Below are 10,514 nucleotides of genomic sequence, written 5' to 3' on the forward strand. Positions count from 1 at the left end.
GTTGAGTGGCCAAAAACACAAGGGGAGGCAGATGTAGATGCTTGGTCTGTTGTTGGTTGAGGTGCTGCTTCGTACCTCCGAGATGGAGGTCGAGGTTGTGGTCGTGGCAATGACACAACAAATGCATCGGCGGCTCCTAGAGGACGTGTCTCCACAAGATTGATCATATTTTGGATCATCGTCATCCTGAGTGCCTCCACATGGACGTTCGAATAATATACCAAGTTCCTTGCTTGCAAATGAGTTCCCTTGCTTTTATATGTAATTCAAAGAAATCATGTGTGCAAGGATTACAAAAGCAAAACATTGCACTTACACTTCTATGCTCATCAGCATAAATGCATTCCAGAAGAAGCTCTGCATTTGCAAGAACTCTCCATCCACAAGAATGCCCCTCGTCTTGTTTGGGACCTTGCAACTGAATATCAAGATATCTTCCCAAACATTGTCTTGGGTCAATGCTTCCCATGCAGCAACAAGTTTCTGAATTGAAGTGCAAGACATAGCATATGGTGACCACACATTGCATCAAAATCGCAGAATCAAGAAACAAGTAACTACGTATCTTGGTACATTCCCAAACACCATGCACAGAATTTGCAAGGTAGAAATGCTTGCGCAGAAAGTTTAGTCCCCAACAAGGCGCCAATGTGAACTGATTGCACAAAACAAGGAATTAGTTTTCTATTCATAGTATACAAAATATTGAAGAATAGCGAGATAAAAAACACTTAATTTTTGTTGTAAGCTAAAAGTAAAACTTTCTTCGTGTCCATGTTGACTCGTTGAAACCAATCAATGACTTCTATCAGGGAAATGGACTCTGAGGTATGCACAACTGACAGCTGTGAATCCAAAATGGCTACCTTGGATAGTTGATTCCATGCAAGGTTGAAAACCAGCATGCTGCGAATTGAGAAAATTAATTGATGAGGATCTCCAATAAGCCAGAATCAAATAAACACCTCTGCAAAAATAATATAACATAATAGAGATCGAAATTTATAATTTGGTTCGTAAGCTCCCTCTTATTACTTTGGAGAACAGCTATCTCGTGAGTGCCAAAACAAAAATACAAATTTTGGCCCCATACCAAAAGTGCTACATCGAAAGTTGGGCCGAGAAAACCTACGGTCTCACTGTTAGCTTGGTCAATTGCTGCTACTAACATTTCCCGTTCATTTGACTCGACTGAAGGCTCTTCCACAAGTAGCTCTTGGATCCGCTCCACATTCAAACGTGTGTCATATGTCTACTGTGTGGTGCTCACATCATACACCTTCACTTTGGTGATTGGAGGGATTGTCAAAATGTTGTCCATTCTCTTATCAGATAGATGGATTGGTGCAAGTGTCTTGTCATACCTGAAGCGTAACAGCCTAAGAGAATTCATATCCCGGGGCATCACTGTCACTCTGTGAGCATGACCTGTGAGGACGTAGCTGTCTTGGAATAGCTCGATCAGAAAGTCCTCGACTGCCTCGTGGAGGCAACCCATCGGACTTCTGGCCCACTGAAAATCCAAATTTGCACTCTCACAAATCTGGCAAACTACTCTTTGGAAGGGTAACTTAGGAATAGCCAGAGAGATATACCTCTAGAGTTTGTGCAGCTCAAGCAGAATGCTTTGGTTCTGCTCGTACCTTCGACTAGCATTGTTGCCCAAAGGTTAGGCAGGGTTTTGCCTGAAACTCTTGAGTATGAAGGTTGGTTGTCTTGCAAGTAAACCTTTCTTGCGGTTTGCTTCGTACGAGCCATGAAAACAAGTGTTTACCCTGGAAAGTGTTGTGGGGAAGAATAAGAAGAAGATTGAGCAATGAGAAGGTTAGGTCACAAAAGCTGACTCTGAGAGGTGAGGACAGAGGTCAAACAACAATGGGGTATAAGAAAATAGAAATGTTATATAAGCTCCAAGGACATCATCATCATTACTAAACGTGGAATATAACATAAGGTGGTGGCCACAATTAATTGAGTTTCTCATCATCATTGGGAAGAGTGCATCACCGCATGAGTACATGTGGCATATTGCATGTCGACTAGGGCACCAGGTCGACTATGTGATTGTCGCAGCACAACGCGATATGGGATGGGCCTTCATCAACCAAACCCCCTCCTTGCATTGTGTCGCGACAAGGAAAAATATCATGGTACAACGCGGAAGGAAGAGTGTACCGTAGCCAGACCTCCTTATTACGTTGTGGCACAACACTCTTGATGACGTACCACAATGTGATAAATAGTGTCGCGCCACAACGCGACAGGGACCAACCATGTTGTGGTGATGCCTTCCTATCGCGTTGTGGTGCAACATTTGGATGTCGCAAAGCAACGCGATAGGGACCACCCATATCATGTGGAGATACTCCCTATCGCATTGTGGAGCGATATTTGGATGTTGACCACAACGCGATAGGGACCACCCATATTGTGGACACGCCTCCCTATTGTGTTGTGGCGCGACATTTGGATGTCGCGTCACAATGCGATATGGACCACCCATACCATGGATGTGCCTCCATATCGCATTGTGGCGTGACATTTGGATGTCGTGTCACAACGCGATAGGGACCACCCATACCGTGGATGCGTCTGCCTATTGTGTTGTGGCACGACATTTGTATATCACGTCACAACGCAATAGGAACCACCCATATCGTGAAGAGAACTCCCTATCACATTGTGGTGCGACATTTTTCTACCGTTGCAAAGTGCGAGCATATCAATGGTTGTGTGACATAACCTCCCATTCCCATTGTGATGCGACACATTTTGATAAAAGCTCTTCCTTCATAATATGTAACCAAAAAAAGAAACAAAGAGGCAGAGACAAAGGAACGAGATATAAAGACATTTGCATTATCTTCAAGGACTCCATTACACAAGATTAAAGGTAATTGATGCACTATCTTGTTTGTCCATTACAATTATTCTTCTTCCTCCTTTATCGTTGGTGGTTTCTTGTCCTCGGTCTTTGCAGTGCTATTTTCCTCACCCTTTGCCTTCTGGTTTCCTTTGTTTTTCTTCTTCAGCTCCTTTCAGCGAGCTTTTGTCTCAGCTAGTGTTTTCTCGACCTCCTTCATGTCCGCCATTATCTTTTGGGAAAGCTTCGCCTATCCTCTCTTCTTGTCCTTCATACTTGCGTTGTGTAGATGTGAGCGAGTTCTGGAATGTGCAATCAAGGTGCTTTATATATCTACGGTACTCACCCAACCAGGACAAGTGTGGTTGAGCTTGCCTCGGTCTTTGTGCTGCATTCATTGCAGAGTTACTAATGCAATCATAAGGGTGGCTGTAATTACCTGGTCGAGTTCCTGAGGAGTCTATATATAGGAGGCCCGTCAGTCCCCCCTACTCCCTAGTGTTAGCCAGTGTCTTTCTACCTTTACCCTAACCAACAACCCTCTCTCCACAAATGGATCCCTTTAGATTGAGATAGAGGAGGAGATGTCTTGCTCTAACGAGGCACCCAAAGACAAGCTGTACCATTTTCTCTATAGAATTGGGCTTCAGCAGTGGGAGCAAGAATTCAAGCCTATTTTCAACCCTGCCTTCTCATTGCAAGAGTTTTTGTCTTCTGCGTCACATTTCCTTGCAGAGTTTCATCAGACATATGAGCAACACACGATCAACGGCACATTTGAGTTTAGGGTTTGTCGATATGTTCATATGAAGGATATCAGTTCTGATCGTTTAAAGAAAGATATTTTCTATAGTAGCAGCCTCAAGTTGCCACTGTAGTCTTGCAAAATTGACATCAGATGTCCCGTACATAATCGAAAGTGTTGGGTTACAGAATACTATGTTGGGTTCATACTCTTTTTGAAGGTTATTTGGACGATCACCGGGACACAGCAAAGGAGGCCAAGAGTAGTCACCCATTAGGAGAAACTTGGACTCAATTTTGGGCCCTGTAAGAAATGCCAACTCAGCATAGAGAGAGGTAATTATGAAAAATGCAAAAGTTTTTTTTTGGAATTCTATTTCTCCTAGTACATACGAAAAAGTTTGCTCAATCACTTAAATGCATGCTCGTACAAAATGCTTTTCGAGGGCCCAACTTAAGTGTACACAAAATTCCATGTCTGTGAATCTTAATGAGTGATGTGATGTGCGATGAGAGAAAACACATAAGAGTTGTTTTCAAAATACAAAAATAATGCCATGGAATAGAGGCACAAGTATCAATCACCTTTTTATGAAGTACTCTCAATTTAAATTCGAACAGATTGTACATGATAGTGATTGATAGGTACTATTTAAGACTATGAAGGAGTCAGAACCAAGCGAATAGAGGCGCTTGAGGGGTCTCTAGGACCTCTATTCGCTTGGTTCTGACCTTATGAGGCCCTAGGCTTAAAAATGCTATATCTTGAGCTAGAGACATCAGATTTAAGTGTTTTAAAGAGCTATCCTATGGTTTTTGGATGTTCCGGATGCATCCGTGGGCTTAAAAAGTGCTATATCCTATGGTTTTTGGACGTTCCGGATGCATCCGTGCCGTGGGCTTAAAAAGTGCTATATCCTATGGTTTTTGGACGTTTCGGATGCATTCGTGCGCTTAAAAAGCGCTATATCTTAATCCTAGGGCCTCATGAGGTCAGTACCAAGCGAATAGAGGTCCCAGAGACCCCTCAAGCTCCTCTATTCGCTTGGTTCTGACTCCTTCATAGTCTTAAATAGTACCTATCAATCATTATCAAGTACAATCTATTCGAATTTAAATTGCGAGTACTTCATAAAAAGGTGATTGATACTTGTGCGAGATGCACAAGTACAAGTACTTCACTTTATATGATAGCAACAACGGGTCATAAAAAGGCGTTCGGCGCTTGTGCTAGATGTCATTATCAAACGCCTTACTTTTCTGATGATAGTGACAATTTCACCAAAATGGTTTTCATGGACATTTTCAAAATGAAAAAAAAAGTTTTTTCAACGTAACGTTAGCCTTCTTTCTATTGGCTAAGGAGCATTCTCTCACTAGAGTTGAAAGGCCCGAAAATGAGTCCATTTCTTTCCTAATGGTTCAGTCACTCGTGATAAGTTGGTGCAACCACCAAGTGGTGCTTTGCGTGTTTTAGAAGGTGTTCAGTTGCCAGAGGGAGCTTTGCCAACAATTGTGCTCCCTACCATCCCCATCGGTGATCATCAGTATGTAATGCTTAATGACATCATGGAACTGTTTGACTTGAGAGAGGACTACTGCCTTGCTATAGTTGCTCAAAATCTACAAGAGGATGACAGTATAATCAACCTTGCCAATGACAAGTATTATGTCATGGATGCTCATGTAACAGCGGGTGAGTTTATCAAACCAACAGAGGCACTAGCAATGATATACAAGGATGCAGCCACATGTGCCGTGAGGCTTCCAACGGAGTCGGAGTTCAGGACGGTATAGGAAAGGCTTGGAATCACAGAGATGGGGAGAATTGCTCCATCAATGCCATTGACATCTTCTTCATCCTCTGCAAACGAGAGTACACTTGACTTATGGAATGCTGCACTAATCGCAGAAGATGAATCTCAGAAGATATACTACTGTGTAAATATTTTTATGCTTCCTTGTATGAGAGTTTCATGTGTATATACCAACACTCGGCTTTTATTTCTTGTAGCTCATAGTCTATGATGATAAGTTCATTCCTTGTCCCCATGGACAAGGTAAAGGAGACTTGGGAAAGAATTCCTCCCTTAGTCAGTGCTTAGAGAATTTGAACACTCCAAACTTCTTCTGCTTCCATTCCATTCTCCGAGGAAAAGGTTGAATTCTCTCTTTTTGTATTGAAGAAACTCTCAAGATTTTCAGAAGGCACGGCCATCAAATAGAACGCAGACAAGGTGATGCTACTAGACAAGCAAGCAACGGTCTCAATTTTTGGTATAGGGCCTAGCATGTATGGCCTGCCAGTCGCTACTTTTTATCACATGCTGCATATGGTCTAGCTTGTGGAATCATAGACCCAACCCACTTGCCACAATATGGAAAACATGATTTGCTGAAACAAAAGCAAATAATCATTCAACTTATAGAAGAGGCCCCACAGATTGAGGCATCTAAGGAGATCCAATTGCTCAACCTCAACGTGCTTGCAATGGATGCTGATGACAAAACGTGTCATTCAAAGAGACTAAGGCACGAGGAAGAGGGTCCTTTAGATAAGGGCAAGAGGCGAGAATATTTTGTATCATTTCCAAATAACTAAAAATAAATAGAATTTATTTGTTTTATGCATCAAAGTTAAATTGATTATGTAACAATGTCTTGCAATGTACCTTTTTTGTTGCAACCATCATTCACATTATGAAAAGTTGAAATGATAGAGTATCAATGTCTTGCCGCGTTTTTAATTTTGTTGCAACCATCATTCACTATATGAAAAGCTAAAATTATATTGATTCTTTTAAATACATTAAGTTTGGTGTTTGGATCTTGCTATGGCTGAGAGTTATGGCATAACTTGCAATGGTGTTGTCCAAACCCTTCCCACACGTTTTTTTTGTACCCGCCAATCCGCATGTTGTCTAGCCACAGACGATAATCCCCATATCTCCTTTCTTCGCTATTTTTTTGGCTAATCTCACCACATGGCCAATTTGGCTTTTTTTGACTTGTTCCTTGCGATGTAACCCGTGAATTAGCTTTTGATACGTCCATTGGTGTAGCTCCTCTCAGCTATTTTCTTTGTCCGCACCACCTCCATGTCGAGTGTGACTAAAATAACCAGTACGAGCTTGGTAGTGGGTTTTTTCCATGCCCTGTGTAGACCAAACACCCAAGCTACCATATTGCCTTGCAAACCAAGGCATGTGATTAAAGATAATGTGATGCACACAAAGCATGCAGACATTATAAGCAATTCAAAAAATTATCATGTCATCAAACCAATTACAGTACCATGTAATGAGTAATATGTTGATTTGTCCCCGCACTTTTGAATGTCTTGTGGAAGGTCTCCAGAGCTTCTTGGAATTTTGTATAGTCGCCATCAATCCATGAGTTCGATTCACAGAACTTGAATATTGTGTCCAAGGTTTTCTATACCTTCGCTTTGCGAGTCCTTGATGCACCATTGTCTGCATGGTCAACTACATCATTGTGCAGATTTTTCCACCTTCTTGTGCACTTTGGCTTTTGCGTTGTCGTCCAATTCTGGGCACTGAAAGGAAGAGTCGGGCTTTCACACCACCATGGACATCTTCTTTGGAACATCCCGGCCATTTTTCGATCTCTTCTCATCCTGCTCTATCTTAACATGTCCTCTGTGCAAACCCATTTCTGAGAAGGTTGTAAGATTGCCCTTTGCTTTGCAGAGAGAGGTCGAGTGGTCCAGGCAAAACAGATGTAGAGAAACGTTAGTTTTTCTATTATTCTACAAAGTGCATGCATTGTGCATATGTGTACTCTAGATAGTGGGAGATCCAAAATGGGTCGAAAGTTAGGGTTGCGTAGATGCCTATCCGGAGCTCTTCTCCAAAATGGTTTGTAAAGGATGTGAACCCCTCCCATGAAATACAAGCAAGGGCTTTTGTTTGTTGCTCCTTTTGAAACATTGTACATGCATTTCAAGGTTTTTAGGTCTCCAGCCATGTGCCACTCTACATTCTAGGATCCTATGCCCTCCACATCCAATTTCTTTCCATTTCTTTGTTCGCTTATTGTTTTTGGTATGTTTGTTTGATGAAAAACCCAATTCAATATCATTTTTAAGGTCTCTAGTCATGTGCCACTCTACATTGTAGGATCCTATGCCCTCCACATCCAATTTCTTTCCATTTCTCTGTTCGCTTATTGTTTTTGGTATGTTTGTTTGATGAAAAACCCAATTCAATATATTGAAGTTCTCAATGGGCACCTGAAATGATAATTTTGAACTTTTTATAATGCACATTCCAAAGCATTCAACTGAAACATAACGATAAATTATCTTAAACATAACTTCTATGTACCTTGAACGTCGCAAGAAGGAAAATGTTGTGCTTAGATTGCACACTAAAGTTTTGAGAATCATCTGGTCCAATGCTTGCATCTGATTGTGACTCGCACAACCTTTGTCTCCTTTACAAGCTCGCACTCATTTAGCTTGATGACAAACTTTAGGACACTGTTGCACTCTTCAGGAGTAACATCAAACGACTGCAGTATGATTGCAGCGCGATCATATCATAAAAAATATTGTTATAGTTGTCATAGACCATTTCTTCTCCTTTTGACAATCTGTATGTTGATTCAATGTGGAAAGGACTTCCTAGCTTTTGAAGCACCTCCTTGTTGACTTCTCGTCTTGTTTTTTTAATAGAGAAAGGGTTTGGAAGTAGCGTGTGCTTGATGTGGAACTTTTTGACTTGTCTTTGTACAAACCTGAGTAAGAGGAGTTACGAATCAAAACCCTTTTCTAGTGGAACAGCACTGCAAGTGATGCAAAACCCTTCTCTTGTGGAACAGCACTGCAAATGATGCTACATACTTGAAAATGGCAGCATATCCCTTATTGGATATACTAGCTTCATCCAAAATTGATTGAACGTCCCTTGCAGAGAGTAGGTTCTCTTGTGAAAGGCTGTCAAGATATTTAGCAACGATCTTACCATAGCTCTTGTAATCCAAGAGTCTAGCTACGTTTTTGCAATTCAATATGAGCCCGTAATGGGCTGAGGAGGTGGTTGTGCTGCACTCCACTTCCTTGTCAGGGTGAAGCAAAGATCTGCGTAAGCATGTTAGCAGTAAGAGATATGAGAGTTTATGAATATAAACCTAAGAAGGATAGATGCACTCACTTGATGGCATGCACTCTTTTCTTGATTCCTCCCGAGCCAACGTTCAAGTCTTTGATGTCTCTTAGTTTTCTTTGTCTTTGGCAAGACCTAGCGTTGTTTTTTTTCCTCTGAGTTGTTGTGTAAGCTCCTTAATGGTCTCCTTGCTCCCTTCAACGTGCTGAACACATTGCACGACTTTCTAGTGTAAGCGGACATTCTCATTGTACACAATATCTCTCTCTTGTTGTAGAATGTCATTTCTTGCAGTCAACTGCTTAGTGTAGCCATACAAGCCATGGTGGCCATCTTCGACATAGTTCACTAGGATGTAATATCCTTAAAAGGTGGAGTGGAGTTTGTGACGGTGGTGCAGCCAAAGTTTCTCCGAGCTAGGAGGTGGTCTATGCCAAGCAAAGGTTGCAGACAAGTGCAATGCAGAAGGCTAGGGCAGGTACCAAGGTCCTGGGCACACTAGTGGCAGCGGAAATGTATACCCAATGCATCTTTCTAGGCTAAAACAACTCCAAGTTGCCTCAATTTCCAGATTAAAGTGTTCGAAATGCCAAGTCAGTGCTCCGAGATGTAGTGTTTGATGTGCTCTAGAAGCCGATCCAGACAGCTCGTCAAACGAAGCCCCGGTCCTCAAGATATTGCAGTTCAAAAATTAGTAGGTGTTATAGATCCCTGACGGACAGGGCAAATGGGGACGGGTGGCCCATGCTGGTGTGAGTGGATGCACATGTAGAGTTTCAATTATGGGGCATGCCCGTTTTCTCGGATTTCCAATCGGAGCTCTAGATAGCAAGTTATGATCAGTTGGAATTTTTCTAGGGATTGGGTCTGTGCCCACTTGCTCGCATCGGAGGATGCGCCATCTGGCATCTTTTTGGCCTCGCCAAGGTTCCGATCATGGTGTGCACTATGTGGAGCTATAGCCGAGGGGGGTCTGGGGCAGTTGAAGGAGAAGTGTATGTAGACGATTTTTTTAAATTTTGGTCACCTAGGATCGCACGCCTGGGAAAGTCGAAATGCGGTGAGCATGGGGGATTTCAAAGTCAGGAACCGGCTCCATCGATTGGGCTTTACAACCCCAAGATCCCGTCACCGGGCAAAGGACTGAAGAAGATCAAAGTTGGCATTCAAAGGGAATCTCCTTTTGAGATATTGAAAGCTTGAAGGCTAGCAACCCACGGGGTTCCACGTGGCACTCCCATGGTCCCATAAACGAATACGCAGCGATCAATGATGGGGTATGTAGGCCACGCGATAGTCCATTTGAGGGTATGCGATTGAGGGAAAGCTCTCGTGGTGGCTGGCCATGGCAAAGCGCGCGAGGCGCTGCGTCGACGGTGCCAGTGGCGTACTGGATGGCGGTTTTGAGAGAAGAAAGCGGTCGTGGCTCTGCGCCGGTGGCGCCCACTGGGCTAGAGGTGGCGGCATTGACTGCTGACATGGCCGCCCAATGGGAGCCCGTTCCCACGGCCCTTAAAGGGTCCTTTTTAAAGGCTAGAGGGGAGGCATTAGCGACCTCGCTGATGCCCCTCTCCAAGGCACAAGTGAGAGGGAAACCCCGCGAGTGAGAGGCCGCCCCGGCATACAGAGAAGGACAGCCCCCCGAGATGATAAAAGGGCCAGAGAGGCCAGGAGATTAGATTCCAAAATGGGAGGTCCTGCAGTGTGCAAGAGAGAGAGAATGAAAAACCCGAGGGCCACCATGTGTACAAGGGGGAAGCAAGGACCATTCCAAGGGAGGC

The sequence above is a fragment of the Adiantum capillus-veneris genome, chromosome 17 (genome assembly GCF_014529385.1).
Source record: "Adiantum capillus-veneris isolate H3 chromosome 17, ASM1452938v2, whole genome shotgun sequence".
Classification (NCBI taxonomy): domain Eukaryota; kingdom Viridiplantae; phylum Streptophyta; class Polypodiopsida; order Polypodiales; family Pteridaceae; genus Adiantum; species Adiantum capillus-veneris.